Genomic DNA, 20,175 nt, shown 5'->3' with positions numbered 1-20,175 from the left:
AAATTTATGCGTTTATGAGTTTATAATGTTTCTTCAGCATGGAAACACAGTCTTCTCTGATTTTTGAATGCCCTTCCATCTATTCCCTTTGCTTCCTCCATTTCAAATTCTTCAGACCGATGTAGGAGCTTCTGGAAATTGCTTTACCTCTTGCACTGTGTTCTGGAAGAGTGCCTTGGCCCAATGTTCCAGGTCTCTACTATAACATCTGTCTGTGCCCATTTGGATATTTATCCCAATTTTTAAGTAGCTGGTGATTGTATTTTCAATAATCCAGAAGGCTTATCATTTCTTTCACAGAGTTGCTTTACTATTTTGTGGCTGCAATAATCATCCCAGTGAATGAAGGTTCTGGTCACAGGAGCCAGCTCCTAGGTGTGCAGAGCAGGATCCCGTAGATGCAGGTAGATTCTTGGCTTGGGAGTTTCCTCTCCCCAGTACCCGAGGTCTAGGAAACTCTCCTTTTTTCATCACCTCTCCCCACCCCAATTCTTGCTGTATGTGTAGAACTATCAAGTTGTGCTGCACTTCTGAGCAAACACTTCTGATAGGAGTCCTCCCAGGTTTACTGTTTAAAGCCATTACTGAGGTTTTAACAAGGGAGCAAACAACACTGTTGCCCGAACTTCAGCATATGCAGGACACATGTGGATTATGACAGTCCCAGCCATCCACAGTGCAGTCTTTTAATTTATTGACTGGCCCCTTCCACTGTACTCATTCACCTTGACATTGAAGCTCCTTTAGAACGTTAGTGTACAAAACAGCTCTCACCTTTGCTGTATCTATCTTCTGTCTTTTTTTCTACTCTTATTGCTCTGCACATTCAATAACATCTTTGTTTTTTTTTCTTCCAGGAAATCTTCAACTTTTCTGATATTTGGTCATAACTACTTTTCTTATTTATCATTTTGATAGAATTTGGGGAGAAGGAAAAGTAGACAGGGGTGCTCAGCATGCCAATTTGATCCCCAATTCTTTTATATGAGTATATAAGAACATGAGTGGGTATTATTTACTAAATTAGGATCACACTGTATATATTTCTTTTTGTATTTTGCTTTTTTCACTAGAACAACATGTTTCCAAAAGCATTATTATTAATGGTTGCATATTTTGAATGAGCCTTCATAGTTCATCATACTGGAGTATAATTACTAATTTTCATTATTTCTTTAGCACAAAATAACAAGGTCCTTGAGAAGAGAGGAAAAGGTCAGCTTTGTAGATCTTGAAGATCAATGAAATGTCTGGCATATAATAGCTCTGTAAGTGTTCCTGATTCAACCTGATTTTTTTTTCCAGTTCTACAGGTTGAGGACCAAGGCACAGATTTGGGATGGGGAGATAGGGGAGAAGAAGGAAGGAAGGTTGATTTGGGAGTGAACAACCCTAAATTCATGCATTCCTGTCTTTGATTTGATTTTCCCCTCCTACATTTTTGCTGCTACTACAGAAGTAGATCCTAGTTGAATCGGGAACTATGTATGTTCCTCTTATTAAAGCCTTGGAAACAATAACCTATGTTTGGAACATAATGTTCCTTCTAGCACATATCACAATATGTATAAAGTATTTCAGAAAGGATGTAACCCTAAGTTACAGGTGTATTAAGAAGTATAAAGATGGTCCTTGTCTACCCGAGTTGCTATTTTCTGCCTCAGAAGGATGAGTCACTCTCTGTTTATTTTGAAGGATTGGAGTTCCATCTCCTCACAGCCAGGGTTGTAATCAAGTCATGAATGTGCCGTGACAGTAACTGTAAACTGTTATGGGGCTGTGACATTCAGATGATTAGAAAGCTTTATTTCAGGGCACCGAGATGAATAGTTCACTACACGTGAGCAAGCGTTGGAAATCAAAGCAAGAAGGCAAACAGCAAGATTATACTCACCGAGAAGAAGTGTTATCAAACCCAGGACTATTTTTTCAAATTTTATAAATATAATTGAGAGCCTCAAAAGCGGATGATTGCCATTTCTTATCCACAAACACTGAAAAACAACTTCAGAGTCTTATTTTTCTCTTTCCCTTTTCAACACATCTATTTATTTAAAGTGAGTCACCAGTGTCTCCCATAGGGGGAAATTGAATAATTCATTAAAAACATCCCTCTCTCTGAATTAGAAAGTGAGATTTGGACATAAATTATTATCTCTTCACACGTAATAGTCTCACATAAAAAAATCAATAGGGGCCCACATTTATTTCTTTTTTGAAAGATGAGTTAAAGAAGATTGGAGGGGACGACTTGCCACTGATGTATTGGAAAGAGTAGTGGTGAGTATCTTGGTTTAAATTGAAATAGGTGTAGATTCTCGGTTTCTCACATTTCATAGGGTACAATATGAAAAAATACATCTAAAACAATTGTAATTACAGTAGTTTAAGTACCACCATGTGCCAAGTACCATTCATCTACTGTTTTTAATTCTCACAACAACACTGCAAGGTGAATATAAGCTCCATCTGAGACAGGAGGCTATAGCGCCCTGATAGGAGCTGTGACTGAAGTCACTTATGGCCACAGTGCAAACCACACCTACTGGCTCTACATCCTCCGCTCTTCATCGTACATCACAGTGTCTCTCTTGACGGCTGAGTTTAAAACTAGTGATTTTACTTGATTAGTTTACAATCGATAAAATTATTAACTGCTGCTTCTAATGGATTTTTAAAAAAATTATAGACTTACAGTATTTACTGAGTACCTACCATTTACAAGTATATTGCTGGGATGAGCGAGACTTTGCTTAGTAGCAAACCACCCCAGATCTCAGTGACTTTAAATAACAAAAGCTATTTCTTATTCACTTACTGTGTCCATCATAGGTCAGTAGGGTCTTTCCTGGGAGTTGACATTAGTCCCAGCTGAGCAATGAGCTATTCTCCAAAACAGTAAGAGCCACAGGAGTTAAGAGAAAAGATGACACTGAGGGGTCTTGCATTGGTGGTTTAAATTTTGGCCCAGAGGTGTCACACAGCACTTTGGTTATAACTCATTGGTGATAATTGGTCACATGTCTCCAGTCAATCATAGGGAACCAAGAAGTGGAAACTTACTCCAGGCTTAGAAGACTAATAGGCAGAAATATCTGGTGACTGACATTAACTCTCTCCCCAGGCATGCAGCCAGGCGCAGGGGGGACACAAAGAATAAGACCTAGTGTTTGTTCTTCTTGAGAAAGCTGTGAGACACGTAAACAAGCAACTGTAATGCCAAACTGTGGTATAAGCATCACGTTAGAGAAACACACAGGAAAGAATGATTAATTTTAAGTGGGGAGAGTACAGAAGTCTTACCTGGGCTAGGCTTTCATACTTCACAGGAACAGGGCGATCAGAAGGAACAATATTAATGGCTTGGGCTGGTCACAGCTGGAAGCTCACTGTGTTTATAGAAAAACCCTGCTCTGTCTTCCTATGCAGAAAAGGAGACGAGAACCTATTAATGTAAATAAACACACTGCAAAGCATGTGAAGCAGCCTGGCATTTGTGACAGAGGAAGTGAGAGGAGTGGACAAAGGGCAGAGCAGTGCGAGGCAACATGGGAGACGCCATGAGGGCCTTGGTGTCAAGGACCGAGCTCCTCAAATCACAAGTCCATGTGGCTCACCGCGGGGTCTGGAGAACATGCAGGTTCTGACTCTGCAGGCCTGGGGTGGGGCTGGAAATTCTACATGTCTAACAAGCTCCCAGGTGTAGCCAGTGCTGCGGGTGCCTGAATCACACTTTAAGGAGCAAGGACTATATATGACTGTTTCCCCAGCCCCTTCCAGCTTAGAGGTATTGGTCAGGTGCTAGCCCTGCCCTGAGCTCAGGAAGGGTAACTCCTGACAGCCCCACTGGTGAGGCTCCTAATCGGCCTCCACTAATCAAGATAAACCTACTGCCTTTCCCAGGGATTGGCTTGGGCCTAGTCCCGTGACCAGCCCTGGTCAATGAGATAAAAGGGAAGGCTGCTGGGGCCTTTAGGAAAGGGCTTCCTTGCTGTAAAATGGGGGCTCAAGGTGAAGACTTGGCACTTGCTGGCCTTGGAGTTGACCTGGTGAAGATGATCCTCAGAGCCGCTGTGTCCGTCTTACAAGTGTAAGGCGAGCCCTCGCTGGCCCCCGGGTCCTCACCGCCCCCCTCCCCATTGGATCCTGTCTACTTCTTTGTAAGCACCGCCTTCTCTAGCTGAGCCCTAAAAGTGGAATGCCTGAGGGTGCTGTATTGGACCCTCTTTTTTTCTCATCATGCACTCTAGACTTTTCAAACTGTGGATAGCAGGGCATTGTCAGGTCATTAAATCAACACAGAAGGTTGCAACCAGTACTGGGAGGAAGAACAGAGACTCACTGAACATCACACATGACAAAGGTAAGAATTGTTCGGAGTACTTATTTTTGGGAGGTGTGTGTGAGCGAGTGAGTGTGGATGATGTAAGATACATTTCTTATTGTAGATCCTTGTTAAAAATTTGAGAGCCACAGCTTTATATGATCTCATTTATTTGACTCTCAAACCCTGCTCTCCCTTCATAACTATGTCAGTTCCAAACCTCTGTCTTCAACATGTGCACTTAGAAAGCTCAGAGCAATTCACAATGAAAGCTGGACCTGCCTTTCAGGCCTGTGCCCGTCCTCTCCCCTCCCCCGCCCCTCCCCCATGCACGTCAAACCTGCTTTGCTCCAGTGTCTCTTGCATCAGGAACAGACACTGCCATCAACCCTACCGAGGCGGAGTAGAACCCAGGGTGTCATTCTTGGCCCTTCACATTCAGCACTCTTGATCTCAAAATTCTGCTTATTTCACCCCTATAAATTTTTCTAAAAGGTACTTTGCAGTATCTTTCACCCTCTCGTTTGTATGCTATGCATTCTGATCCACACCACTGTCATCTCACTTCCGGCCAAGACCATTTGCTTCCTAGCTCACCTCCCGCCTCATCTCTCATCCCTTCTCAATTCACTCTGCAGTCTGCAGACAGCGGGATCTATTAACCGTGTCACCCCCCCCCCCCCCGCTTACACAGAAGGGTCGTGCCACAGAATGGTAGCCCATCTTGGAAGGCGCTCCATAACTTGTTCCTGACCATCTCCTGTAACTAGCTTCATTGCTTCCCCTCTTGGGGCTGCTCTCAGCTTTTCGTATGTGCCATACTGTCTCATGGTTGGGCCTCTGAAGATGATTTTCTTTCTAGGAACTCTCTTCTCCTCTCATCTCTCAATGCATGCAACTCTCAGAGGCTGTTACTGCCTGAGGGAGGTGATCCTGGCAGCTGAAAGACCAGGTCCTTCCAGCATAACCCACAGCACACTTGTCTCTATTCTCCATGAGATGATGAGCTCCATCAAGGCCGGGACTGCTTCTGCTTTGCCTCTTTGCCTTCACAATGCCAAGCTCAGGATCTGGTATACAGCAGGGGCTCAATCATTCATTGTTGAATAGGCAAAAGAAGGAGGCTGTGTTTAACATATTTCTTTAAGTGATGGTAGCCCGTTGTGATGTAACATATTTAAAGGAACACATGATTGCCTGAAAGTAGAATGTTGCCACTTGAAATATTCTGGGAGCTTGGACCTGTTTAATATTCCAAATAAGGGATGTCAATGCCAGCTGAACCTCACCTGTCAAACAGGGATGTGCGTGCTCATCAGCATTCGGATTTTGCCACTGATCTGATAGCAAGATGCTGGATAATCCCATCCCTGCAATGGTTCACTCCCAAGCTTACTTCTCTGTATCTGTTCATCAGAACACACATTCAAAGACAGGACTTAGTGTCGCATTTTAGGACTGTGATTGTTTCTCACACTGGTAATGACAGTGGTGATCTTTCTGTCCCTTCTGCTCCCCTGGCAATGCCAGACCTACAGGCAGACAGGAGCCCGCAAGGCCGCAGACCTCTGATAAGAGAGAAGCTTCACTTATTTTATTTTTCATGCCCTTCGAAATGTTATTCCTCAATATGTCCCAGGGGATTCTACAGTAATCCCCTTGGCCTTGGCCTCTCTTTGAAGTTGAAAATTAAAATAAGTTTTCTCAGTTGCTTTTAAGTAATATAGTTAAATATTACAGCGCGGTTGACCCCTGCCTCCCCACATCTCCCCTTCGACATGATCTGACTGCGCTGACCAACCTGCTGATCAGACAAACTCGGTGCGCTGCAGAAGGGGGTAGCAGGGAAAGGAACGTGTTACACTTTAATGAAAAAGCAATTTCATGTTCCCCAAAGAAGGACAGGCCATGGAGGTTCACATACTGGCTCCTGCGGATCTACGAAGGCCAAACCTGGCCAGGGTCCATCTTCTCTCTGCACCAGCCCAGTGCAGCAGAGAGTGCAGCAGGGACTCCTTCCTGCAGCAGGTCAAGAGCCTGCACAGATGGCTCTCTTTCCCCGCTGGGCTGTCTGGGGGTCGCAAGGGGGCGCAGTCCAGCCCCTCCTCCTCCCCTGGCTGGGACTCTGTCAGCATCTGCCCCCTGTGGAGCCCCAACACGGCCAAACAGGGAGGAAGCGCAGGCCATTTACTGCTCTTCCGTTCCACCGGCCAGATGCAGAGGCAGACGAGCCCTCCCCGACGAGGCTGCGGGAGGCCTCTGCTGGTGGAGCAGGTTCAAGTTACATTCAAATAAAGTCCCTGGCAGTGTTTCTTGCTCTGTCCATTCAAGCTCTGGGGAGACAGAAAAGGCTGAAGTGGCTGCCGTGTCTTCCTGGCTTTGGGGAATGACACCTGCTGTAGGAAGTCACCGTGCTCTCTAATGACCATTTTGTTTTGGGGTACTGCACTCCCCCTCCACTTGATATTTCACGTAGACTCTCCCAGTTATTCTCCCCTCTCTTTTCTCTTTGATCCTCATTCCTTTCCCCTCTACACATCAAGCTGGACCAGCCTCGGCTTACACTGGGCTCCCTGGCAACGGGCTCGCCGGTGGGGAGCTGCGTGCAACCAGTCGCAGGGGCATTCTCTAGGGAGCTGGAGAAGAGCATGTGGAAGGAGACTGAGCAAGTGAAGAAGCTGACCCCGCATGGGGTTGCAACCCAGTGGCCTCAGCTGATCCTGCAGGGAGCTCTGGAGTTAGGCGGCCCTCCAGCTGTGTCGCAAATGGAAGCTGGGGGCCGGGCTGTTGTTTCCCTGATTCAGCCAGTCATTGGCCAAAGGCCTTCCCTTTGGAAGAGGCTTATTTTTGGACCAGGCTGTTCCCTTCAGTTTGGGGGGGGGGGGCGGCGTCGGGGATGGGTGTAGCAGTGAGGTTCTCAGCAAGTGCGGAGGGTCACCTCAGGCCTTGCCTCGGGGAGGAACCCCTGTGCCAGCTACAGGGCTGAATCTGCTCTTCAGACATGTGTCTTTCTTTCCCACAAACTAATCTGGATACTTGGCTTCTCTTAAAACCACAAGAACTAAGTGGATCAGTCAGAGTCCAGTTAGGTCAATAAAACGTACACAGGGTATTTCAACAGAGAAGTTTAGTGTAGGGGATTCACAAAACAAGTGTTTAGTATAGGGAGGCTGTAGAGTAATAACAAAGAGGGTCCCTGAGGTAAGCCACATGCAGTGACTGCGGGAAAGGAGCCCATGCTCCCAGGGTTGGGTGAATGAAGGGGATAAATGGGAGTTATCAAAACCCAGAGGCTCAAAGAAGGGGCTGCAGGCTGGGCCTCTGAGAAGGACCAGCCACCTGGCAGCTACCGGGGCCTTTGCGGGGACACAGGCTGTGGGACGTGGAGCGGGCCCACAAGCTGGAATTCGGAACCAGCTGTTGCTGCTGGGGTGAAGGTAATTGCTGGGGCGAGGATGGCGGTTCCAGTAAAAGAATAGGAGAGAGAGCAAGTTCCTTCTTCCCACTTCCTGCCATTTTCACTGCCTCCAGTGCCCCCTACTGGCAGGACCTAAGAGGATGGGGGTTGACAAAGGAGAAAGGCCCAGCATCACTCAGCAGAATGTAGAAGAGTAGGTAACAGCTGAAGACCGGCACATCTGGCATTCTGCAGTCACGGTCCTGCAGGGGAGCAGCCCAGACGCCGCCCCTTGGCTGACTTTCTGAAAGAGACAGGTGCCATCTGGTTCACTTGAGTCGGCCCGGCCACTGTCTCACATTTACCTTTCCAGACCTTGCGGGCGTTAGTTTGCTGGGAAAAAAAAAATAAATAAGAAAAAAGCATTTCCTTGAAAAGGATCCCAATTCCTTTTTGAGGAGGGCTCCAGGAGTATGAGCATGACTCACAGCCAGTACCACTTCACGATGTTCTTTCTCCTGGGACTAAAGTTCTCCTGTCTTCTCGCCCAGTCCACAAGCTCCCACACTCAGCCCCTCTTGCAGAGAGAAGTTTGGGGCTGCTCCTTCCTGATTCTTCTGCAACTCAGATGCACCGCTCGGCGCCAGGTTTTTTGCCTGTCACTCATGCTCCTGTTGTGTTTTCTCTTCATTGCCGTTCCCCTTTGGAGAGGGGCTGCAAAGGAGGCCAGGCCGTTTTCCAAAGCATGGATCAAAATTCTGCTGAGCCAGACCAACCCCGACCCCCTCCACCAAGTGGAACTCTTTCCCCTTGGTATGGATTTGTTTTTGGAGAATTGATGTAATTCTCCAAAGGACTTGGCAAGAAGTACCATTATTTTTTTTTTCTGGTTTTCTAAGAAAGGCTACAAATATTTTAGAAAATTAGTAGATAGTATTGAAGCCAATAATCGCTCTGGAAATTGTGGTCCAGGGGCCCAGACCATGGGAATATGGGATATAGGTCTTCAGTGCCTTCCAACTTTCCGAGTGTGGAGAGGGCTGGTTCAGCAGAAGGGGCTAGTGGGGTATCGGGTGGGGGGACACGGCGTGATTAGGGGGGCCTAGAGCTGGCTGCCTCTTGCTGCTTAGGGGCCACGGGCAGGATCCTGCAGCCCAAGGGCTCAGTGTCCTCACCACGACCTACGGGGGACTGGATTCTGTGATCTTCCTTGTTTTCCTAACAGTTTTAAGACACTCAGATTTGCAGTTTCCTGTTTCTCCTTACCACCTGCATAGAACCCCCAGCAGGTGAGCAGATTCCTTGTATCCACAGCCCTCCAAGCACCTTTGCTTTATCTCTGCTGAATGTGAATTTTCACACCTACCTCTCCTAGCCTGCCCTTGCTCTGCTGAAGCAAGAACACATGAAAGCCCGGATCTGTGATTTATATTAAGCAAGAAACTAAACTATGTGCCGTTTCCCTTCCCCCAAGAAGGGGCCATTGTCCATAGTGATTTACTGGGTGCCTACTCTGTGCATGGCTCCACGTACGTGTTACGTCTGAACCTCTGAGGTGGTTCTCATTTTCAGGTAGAAAACTGGGGCTCCGGGCAGTCAGACGGCACAAGGCAAGGAAGGGGCCAAATCAAGCTTGGAATCCAGCGAACATAATAAGAAAATTATGTTTAAAAGTCTTTCTTTTGTTCTGGTTATGTGAAGGAGACTCTGGCATTAATACATATTTTAAATTTTATTTTTTGTGATTTTGTATTTATATTTTGGTTTTCATATATCTTTAACACCGCTTCTCTCCACTCTATCCCCTCTTTCTTAACGAAGAGCAAATCTCTGACTTTGGCAGGCCAAGAGGCACGCAGAGGACGTCACTGCCGCTGTTTGTTCATTGTACCCATTTTCGTAGTTACCGCCTATTTGTGGCAAGTGATACTGATTTGCCATTTACAGTTAGAGACATGAAGTTTCTTTCTGAAGTAAACTTAAGTTTAAAAATAAAATGCGTCGGGTTAAAAGAAAAGTTCAGCACCTAACAGATGAGGTGGTACTTGAGTGCCGCAAATATCATGAGGGCATGACGTTGCAGAATGTTTCTGACTATCTCAGTGCCTCAGTTTCCCTGGGGTAAGAGTAGCACCTACCTCCCAAGGTGGTTGTGAGGATTAAATAGGGGCCGTGGGCAGGATTAACCTACATCAAGGGCAGAAATCAGCACCTGAAACAGTAAATCCTAGGTAAGTGCTAGACAGTGTTATTATCATGCAAATATGAGACTTTAAGAGAAGATTTTTGTGGTTCCTGGGTGTCTCCAGAGGAAAGGCAGGCTGCTACAGCAGCATCAACCACAGGCATCGAACTTTTACATGCAGCAATTTACTGGTAAAAGCTATTCCTACTTTCATACTGTTCTGTAAAATTGCAGAGTTTGGGGGAAACTACTGTAATTTGTGATTATTAGCATGCAATTTTTCTTTTTCAAATTGTGTTTATTACTATAAGGAATGGATGGCCTTTGAAGTATTTTATTTTTAACATGCTTTCCTGCCACTACCGCCTCCTCCCCACACCCACAGGAAACTGAGAACTGTAGCCAAACTGTGCAGACTGTTTCAATAATCATTGACCCAGGGACAAAGCTTGGTAGAAAAGTCCAGGGACTTTTAGAGCACATATTTTACTCATGTGGGGCATAGTTATATAAGGTAAAACTTTGATGGTGTCTTCTAAAACACCCAAGTGTCTGGACATAGGAGGTGGAAACTATGTGCGGAGGTGAAGCTTGAAGAGAGCTTGTGGAACACAATTTAGTGTTATCATGACGTTTCAACAGTAGTTTCGACGACCTGCCATGGAGCTTTGGAGGCTGGAGGCTGGTGTGGAGTTTGGTCAGGGGAGACTGCAGTGAAGCTTCCCTGGGCTCTCAGGTGTGAGATATTTGGTAGTCAAAGGTGCAATTAAGTCCTCAGGATCTTTCCAGTACAAAGATTCCAAAAGGACACAGAAGGAAGAAGCATCAGAGGCTACTATTTCTATCAGGGAACAATTAGAAACTATTATTTAGAACAGCGTGATGTCCTGACCAGCAGCGCCGGCATCACCTGAGAGCCACGCCTGTGCCACCCCCACCGCAGCTCAGAACTGTTGACTCAGGACCCTGGGGAGGGGTCCAGCAACCTGTGTTTGGACAGGCCGCCCCGGGACGCTGATGCGCACTGTGATGTCGTAGAGTCGCCAGTTTAGAGGAAGAAGTTTCCACTTCATCCATTTCGTCTGTCTAAAGAATTCTGTGTTAGGCTGACCATAGACATAAACAGACACAGACATAAACATAAACAGAATGAGCATTTGCTCCTTTTTCCTTCTTCCCTTTGCATCCTGAAGAAAATAAGTAAATAGTCTTCTAGGCCAAAGGGACAGTTTTGCCATAATGACTCAATCCTCCAGGGACACCACTGTGTCTGATGCCCAGGGCTTGACTCACAGCGAGCAAAGAAGAACATTCAGATTTTTCTTTTAACAACTCAATACACAGCAATCCAAGAGGTAGTGTAACGGGGCACAGCCAGGGCCCCCCACAAAGGGTATTTGTAACGGGGTCCAGGGATTGGGGTGTCCAAGAAAAATATATTCTCTCCACCCCAGGGCGGGCCTCCATGGGGGATGGGAGCCTTGAGCAGGGCCACTGAGAGTCATTTTGTATGTCAATAATAGGATAGCTTCGGTCCTCGTATGCAAAGAGGGTTATTTTGCATATCACCAAAGCTAATCAGAAAGGTTTAAAAGATTTAATACAGACTATAACTGTGAGAGGAGGAGGAGAGATAGGGGCCTGCAGGAGAGACCAAGGGACACAGATTCTGGGGAACAGTGTGAAGACCACGCGGGAAGGGAGAGGGGAGAAAGGACTCTTGCTAGCGGGCCAGGAGAAGGTGCCACGTGGTTATGGATTAAGAGCTGGAGATCACGGCGACGCAGCAGATGGAGCTGAGACCCATGAGAGGCCTGCCTAGCGGAGTCCCGGACTTCCGTTCTTTTTCTTCTGAAGGAAGGTACCCTGACAGGCCTGACTGGGCAAAGGGGGGAAGGCAGGACAGTGTGTGTGATGGTGATTGTCTTAAAGGGATTTTGAGGTTTAAGGGTGACACTTAGCCATTAATCAAACCTGTGTAACTTTTGAATAAATAGTTCCTTTCCTTTTCACCAAACTCTGCCATTCAGAGCCATAATTCCAAGGGTGGCGGGCAAAGGACCCACAACGGCGGGATCTCGGGGAAGGAGGGTGTCATGGTTTCGGTAACAGCATCTGGGCAACACCCACCCCCACGGGTCCTTTTGTTCGGTAATAGTAGGATCAGACACAGAAGAAAATTCTCGCTAAAAAGGCTGGTGATTCTACCATAGTGCACGATATGGTCCTAGACCCCTCACAGGCCGGCCCTGAGGTGTGAAAGGGAAGGCAAGCAGGAGAGGAGGCCCCGGCTCTGCGGGGGACGGTGCAGGGGCGGAGAGGCCAGCGCTGGGCGCCCACTCCGGGTCGCGGGGGTTCTCAACCTTCCCGAGCGGCTCTGCAACCCGTTCACTGGGGGAAACTCTGTCTCTTCCCACCTCTGGCTCTCAGTAAAAGAAGAGACTAGACATCACTGCAATTTTAGTCTAATTCCACAAAGGCAAGGGAGCCTGCCTTTCTTTTTCACTATTGTATTTCCAGGGCCTGGAATGCTGCCTGCTACAGAGGAGACAGATATTTAGGAAAATCAGTGAGGCTTGTGGGAGAGTTTGGTATAAAGCTGGGAGGTGGGACAAAAGAGACAGGGGCCGAGTCACTCCTTGCAAAGCACCTTGGTCCATCCAGGAAATCAGGACAAGCGTGAACATCCTCAGGAAGGAACACGGTTGAAAGCTGGAGACAGTCCAGGGTCAGAAGTTGGGCAGAACTGAACTTCAATGGGATCCAGGGAAGGAAATGAGGTGAAGATAGTCCTTGTGTCCACAAATTGCCGAGTGCAAGGGTAGGTCAGGTTGAGCTAAAGTTAGGTTAACTAATATTCAACAAGTCTGAAGTCCCTGTTGTGAGCCAGGTACAATAATAAAAGAACTTGTGATTTTGCAAGAAAAGAAACAGAAAAAAAAAAAAAAAATCCCTGCAATCATGGAGCAGATAGCAACTGGCTCCACAGAGAATATTAATACTAGCTACTTAAGGATCATGTCCCTTCACACTATTGCTGATGTCTCTTCCACCCCGTCTCACCCCCGTAACTACCCAGCGCCCAGAAGAACCAAGCCACACCCGTTACCTTTGTTGGTACAGTCAGGAGAGAACGCGGAGGTGCCTGTGCTCCCTGGCGCGGCACCCACCCATTTTAGCGTGGGTCGCTGAGCTGGCTCCTGGCTTGCTCCTGGCCTTTTCCATGTGACCAGCCAGTTCTGCCCAAACACCCACACGCTGCCTCCCCACACCCCGGCATCCGGCTCCAGGATATGAGATCGCGTTTTCACTCCCTTTAGGCCAAGGTCCACCTCTGCAGTGCTTTCATCCTGCCCCTAGATGGACCCCCTCCCTAGGATGACGAGAGTTGAAGCACCCCATCCCTTCAGTGTAAGCCCCTCCCTGCTACCCGCAGAGGTAGGAGATAGCCCTAAGACCCAACAGGACAACCCCAGTAGGGCTGATTCAAGGATGGTCAGGGAGGGCATTCATAACTGCACGTGGGCCCTCACCAGCCACCCCATGCTCTTCCTTACCCAGGTTTCCAAAAATCTTCGGGTCCAGGCTCACCCTAGGGTCACCTGGAGCCATAAGAGCTTGGGGTTCCAAGAGGCCCAGGTGCTATTCCAGGATTCAGAGTTTCCTGTTTTATCACCGACTATTTTCACTCTATTACAGTTTAGGAAAAATTCAAGCATCCCTCTGGAAACTTCACTCTATTTATAACATTGTTTCTATGGGGAAAAGTGTTCCAAGCAAGGGTTGATTTAAAACAGTTCTTAGAACACAACCTTTTCACTGGCAGAGGACTATTGGTAAATGTTTCTTCAAATGTAGCGATTATGTTGAAGTTTTTTCTGTTGTTGTTGTTTTTTAATGCATCTAGTATGAACAGATAGAACAAGGAAAAAGCAGGTGCTGCCTCTTGAATTTTTTTGGTGAGTTTGCAAAATTGAGTAATGTTTAAAGAAACAATGTTTATTTCAAAAGATAACATTTATTGAGTATTCTCTGCTGGCCTCTGAGTGAGAGTCTGTTTGCAGAGACTATGTAGAGTCTCACTTAATCCTCACAGCTACCCTCTAAACCGGTGGGCTGAAGAATCTGACCCCAGTTTTGATGCTCAGCTGCTCACAGCTTTCAGGTTCCACCAGGCCCCTTGCCCTGGCCCTCCCCTTGGCAAGCCCTCTTCCCCGGCTTGCGGGAAGTTCAAGCTCTGAACCCCGCTGCATGGAGGAGCCCCAACCCCAGCCCTACCCCAAGCCGAACCAGATTTTGGGGAGAGGGCTCACCTCATCTCTGAGGTGAGCGCATTCAGTGGGTACAGCATTCTCTGTTTTACCAATGAAGAAACTGAGGCTCAAAGAGATTAAGTTGCTTGCAAAAGGCCACAGAGCCAGATAATCATATCACCTTAACCAGTCTGCTCTTCCTCTACTTCAGGTTGCCTGAGAATTAGTGAATAAAGTTGCATGGGGGGGGCTTATACTTCTTGCTACTATTTAACACACAGGAACACATAGTAACTCATGGAGTCTTCTTAACAACTCTATGAACTAAATACCATTGTTATTTCCATTCTTTATAGATGAGGAACCTGAATAACAGCAACCTTAAATAACTTATGCAGGGTCAACCAACCACAAAAAAATAAAAATAAAAAAAATATTCAGTACTCAGATTTGAACACAGGAAGGCCGGCTCAAAGCTCATACACTTAGTTGAAGGGCTATAACACCTCTAACATGGTGACATGGTGTGTAAATAAAGAAGCTCATGATTGACCCAATTTGCAAGAATTATGTTCCTGACACTGCTTAAATGGACAACATGTGTTTAAAGAAAGCCTTGTATTTATGACATAATCACTGGTTTCAATATATTATCCATGCACACTTCATGCAATACCATATGCAGCTGGAAGGAAAAGCCAATAATTTGTTGTCTTGGAGGTCCCTCTCCCCTCCCTCCAAGAACTGGGAGATAGCTTTTCAGATAAAGGGGTCCCAACAAAGGCTATTTGATTAGTTTAAAATCCGTGGGTGTTGCGAAAGGAATCTCTGCAGTTTCACCTTTGCCCCAGATACTGCACTATGTACACATCCTTCCAGGTAGGTCGAGCCTCCCTAGCAATTGCCATGGAAACACTCCAGAATTCTTTTTCTTGTCTGTGCCATCTGTCTGAATAAAGGGATGACAGGGGAAATCTTGTCTTTAATTTCTCATAGGAAAATACCTCAAATTCTCTAGGGAAGAATATTTTTAAAAACCATCTGTTTTCCCTTTAGGATTTCCAGCAACTTCTTACAGCCAATAAGTAAAACTGTAGGAAAACTTTCATGGCTGATTCACCATAATAGCTACCAGCTCTAGAAACCCATTTGGGAGGTTAGGATTAAACAAAAATTATGAATCAAATAAAATCAACGTGAATTATGACACTAACAATTGAAACAAGTGTTAAAAACTAGTATCTTGTTTCCTCACTGGAGGCAAGGCGAGCTGATTTTTAAATCTGGGGCCTGAGCTGTCTCCCTCAGAAGCCTTGGGTAAATAGATTTAAATTTTGCCCATGAACAAAGCGAACTAAATAATGGCCTCCATGCAGAGCTATCAGAAGATGAAGGAGCCTGTGAAGGATTTTGAAGAATAAAGCTTTATGTAATCAACTGTCAGACATGGTCAGTCTTCTGAAGAAATAGATCAAAGCTCGGGGATGAAGTGTTTGAGTTGGAAGGCACTTCCTTCAGTGATTTTCAATCTGTGTTCCGAGGAAGGTCTGCATCCCTCTGATTTCCCTCTAGAGCTGCCAGAGGTGAGAGGTGAGTGTAGTCACCTCTAAACTCACCTGCCCAGCTTCTGCAGAGCACCTTTGCGTTTACTCAATCCTCTGATGATTCTCATTAAATTCATTTTAACATAGAACTCCATCCATGCCTCAAAAATGGTTTGTGAAACCCTTGATATAATCTAGCTCCCTCTTTTTATAGGGAAAAAAAAAAGGCTAAGTGATTTGCTCAGGCCTCGGAGATGTAGCTGGGAGCAGAGTGGTCCCTGACTGACCAATCCACGCTTCTCTCAGTGGCTTTGGGGCTGGAACTATGACACTAGGGCACAGCTGCCACTCCAAGACCGAGTTCTGAACCATTTTCCCAACTCCCGTCCCGAACTCCATCTCCTGTCTACTAACCTCTTCTCTGATTTTATTCTCACCTGACCATTTGGGTGTGTGGCCTAGCATGGCGTTTTCGCAACAACAACCTATTTGCTCTTCAGGGGGACAACTAACATTCCCAGTGCACAGCGTCCTGGGAGAGAGAAAGCCTGCAGAGACCCATCAGCAAGGTGCTGGGCTGCGGCGTCTCCGAGAAATGGTACTACACGTGATCTACTTCAAAGGAAACACTATCTTTATTCATGGAGTGGGAAAATCATTAACTTTTCTTTGACATAAATAACGAAAATTATGACTTTTCATGAAGGTCTCCCAGGAGAAAAGTAATATTAAAAAGGAGAAAAGTCTGTTATCTCTGTTACACGGATGAGTCTCCAGGTGGCAGCATCGGCACTGCAGGCACCGTGGAGAGCACTTCCCCTTCGGGAGCATCCGTGGTTTCCGACAGCGATGTTTCTGGCCGTCTTCAGTACCGCCGCCACTTCCTGAGCGCTCGCCGCATGGACCAGGCCGCAGGGACCAGGCAACGGGGCGAAGCTCTTTGTAAGTATTATCATTCACTCTCCATAACCACTGAGGGTTTTATTATCCTTCCCAGCCTACAGATATGGAAACTGAGGTTTAGAAAATGTGAATGACACAGCTTTGCACGACGGCAGAGAGCACCAATAATCCTGCTTTCTCCGTAAATAACACCGCTGAGAGCACAACGCAGTAACGCTGGGTTAAGTGACTCCGGGCTGCCCAAAAGTGGTAAATGGCACGCTCACAAATCACACACCAGCACTGCTGGGCTCCAGATCCCATGTTCTAAACACTACGCAAGCGTCTGCTTCAGAAACCCATATGCGTGCTCAAACTCTGCGAGTCTTGTCTTAAAAATAACTATTATTGATAATGATGAATCAACAAGGAAGTTGGCTGTTCAGTGCTGAGCACAATTCCTACTCAAGACAGGTGTCCAAGGAGACATTATTCATACTGGTTTTCTTTCTTTTTTTCAGATATTAAATAGTTTTTGTGTTAGGGTAAAATTTCTTTAATTTCTATTTTAGAAGAATTTCAACCTTACAGAAAAGTTGCATTAAGAGTGAATAGTTCCCAAATACTCCTTACCCAAGTTCACCAATTATTAACATATTGCTACTTATTACTTATATTCTCCCTCCCTCCCTCCCTTTGTATATATCAGAAATTCTTGGGGTGGCACCCAGCAATCTGTGTTTTAACATCCCTCCAGGGGAATTGGAGGTTCCCAAGTTTGAGAACCACTGTTTTATGCAAGGACCCTTGAAGAAAAATTGTTCTAAGCACTTGCTATTTTTCTAAAAAAAAAAGATAAGGAAAGTTCTAGAATTAGTGATTTAATTAACTTTCCAAATTATTGCCTGGAGTGGATTCATTTCTGTGTACTTAATCCCTCTTAAACTGTTCTACCTTTATTGCTTACACTCCCACACAAAAATTTTACAGAAATACAAATATAATTGTTATAGAGAAGTGTAACAATTCTCTAAATTACTATGTTCACCAAAATGGCTTATTATAATTCTCAGAGGATGAGTTTGAATTGCATCTACCCTTTCTAGCAAGCAGTTTAATAAAGTTGTCAAACACTGAGGTAACACATTGGTATCATCAACCATGTGAAAAGTTCATTAGTCTTTGCGATGACAAAATCACATTTCTCCCTTTAAATAAATGACTCAGAGTTTTACAACCAGCAAAGTGAAGATTTCCCACCGCCAAGAGTGTGTGTGTGTGTGTGTGTGTGTGTGTGTGTGTGTGTATGCGTGTGTTTGAAAGTGGAGCCTGAGTTTTACAGTAGGTTGACATGGTTACCAATAATTATTGATTTCTGCAACCTGGGTCAGGATCAGCCATCATTAAACAGGCTGATAATGACTGTGTACAGAGCACAGGATACACTCCCAAAGAAGGACCACTGGACACTATTTGTTTGGGCTATTAAAGTCTGGGTACATTTCTGTGAAGCGGTCCTTGACGTGGGCTTCTTCTTAGTTAATGTGACAAATCAAATTACAATAAGTAGCTTAAATTTCAAAGCCTATATGATGATCCATTTATGTCAGAAGTCAGCTAAAAAGAGAAGTCACAGAAAAAAAGGGAGGAGGAAGAGGAGGAAAAGGAAAAGGAATCGAGGGCAGTTTTTTAGAGTGCTTTAAAATAAAATCTGTATTTGAAATTTGTATGTGGAGAGGGGGAAGAATGTTTAATATACATCTCCTTGGAATACAAACTATGGAATTTTTATCATATTTATGTTTGTTTATTCTAAAACTTCAAAAAGCCCCATATCACAGAATCTCAGACAACAAAGATGGGAGAATAAATGAGCAAAGACGCAACCTAATATATTTCAGGGTTTTTACTTCACCCCAGAGGCAAGTCTATCTTGGGGAAACTGGCGGTTCTCCATAGTCTCCCGTGACTATGGCGCTGTGTCTCTGCCCCCCACCCCCAGCAGCCCTGCCCGATTCGCTCTCCCCCCTTATGATTCACGGTGAAATTTGGCAACTCCTTTCTCCTTTCTTCTTTCTCCTAACTTCTAGCCCAAGATTTGGCATATCACATTTCTGATATGTGACCGATGAATACTTAACAATAAAACTTTTATGACAGTGTAATCACAAGGGCTTTGAGCGTAGGATCAAGAAACCTGAATTTGGGTTTGGCTTTGGTTACTAATTAGTTTATAACCTTGGACTCAGGCTAAAGCTCATTGTCCTCATGGTAAAATTAGGTAGTTGGAGTAGGTGAACCAGAATATACCCTTCACCACTCAACTTCTATAACTCCCCCCCCCGCCGCCGTTTTATTGAGATATAATTAGCATACAGTACTGTATCTGTTTAAGGTATACAGCATCATGACTTGAATTACATATATTGTGAAATGATTACCACAATAAGTTTAACTCTCATCATCTTATACTGATAAAATGATGTTTTTCCCTTGTGATGAGAAATCTTAAGGTTTACCCTCTTAACAACTTTCAAAGATACCATACAGCAGTGTTACCTATAGCCATTACATTGCACATTACATCCCTAGTACTTGCTTGCCTTGTAACTGGAATTTTTTACCTTCATCCAATTCCTCATCTTTCCCTCAGCTCTGGTAACACAAAATCTGATCTCCTTTTCTGTAGGTTCTCTCCTTCCATCCTTCGTAACTTCCTCCTTCCTTTCTTCTTTCCTTCCTTCCTCCCTCCCTCGATTCCACATGTAGAGGTGAAATCATGTAGTGTTTGTTTTTCTTGGTAAGACTTATTTCACTTAGTATAATGACCTCAAGGTCCATCAATGTTGTTGCAAGTGGCAGGATTTCCTTCCACTTTGGGGACCCAAAAAACCAGGAATTTATTTATTAAAAAATTGTGTATTTATTCTTACATGTTTAGCCTTCAGTCACCTTCAAAGTACTATCCATTTGAGGCAATACACCTCTCAAGATGTTTTTTCTGCTGCTCAAAACAGTTCTTAAACTCATCGATTTTGATGTCTTTTTAGTGCTTCTGCCTTTTTTTGTTTGTTTGTTTCACCTCTTCCACTTTGGCAAAACTTTCCTTCTAAGGACTTCTTTCATCCGCAAAAAAAGTTGCTCAGGGTGAGGTCGGGTAAATGGGCGGGGTTGCTGGGGCGGCCTGGCATGCTGTTTTTGGTCAAAAACTGCTGAACACTCAGTGTGGTGTGGGCAAGTGCACCCCTAAATTGCCCACCACGAAATGGGCAAATGTCTTAGAGAGTCTTCAAAAAAAAAATTCACTGAAGCTGAATGCAGCTTCTCACAACAACGCCAGCTGGAACGCTGATACAGATGGGTTTCTAGAACATTCACCTAGTGGGAGAAACCTCTACTACACGGGAGTTTTCACAACTTTATCCATTTATTCATTGATGGTCACTTAGATCATTTCCACGTCTTGGCTGTTGTAGATAGTGCTGCTATGAATATGTGGGTGCAAATATTTCTTTAATGTAGTACTTTCATTTCTTTTGAATATATACCCAAGAAGGGGAATTACCGGATTATATGGTAGTTCTATTTTA

Source organism: Pteronotus mesoamericanus, unplaced genomic scaffold (assembly GCF_021234165.1).
Source record: "Pteronotus mesoamericanus isolate MK-2021 breed Mesoamerican mustached bat unplaced genomic scaffold, CSHL_Meso_final contig_73, whole genome shotgun sequence".
In the NCBI taxonomy this organism is placed as follows: Eukaryota; Metazoa; Chordata; class Mammalia; order Chiroptera; family Mormoopidae; genus Pteronotus; species Pteronotus mesoamericanus.
Note: the sequence above shows the minus strand (reverse complement) of the source record.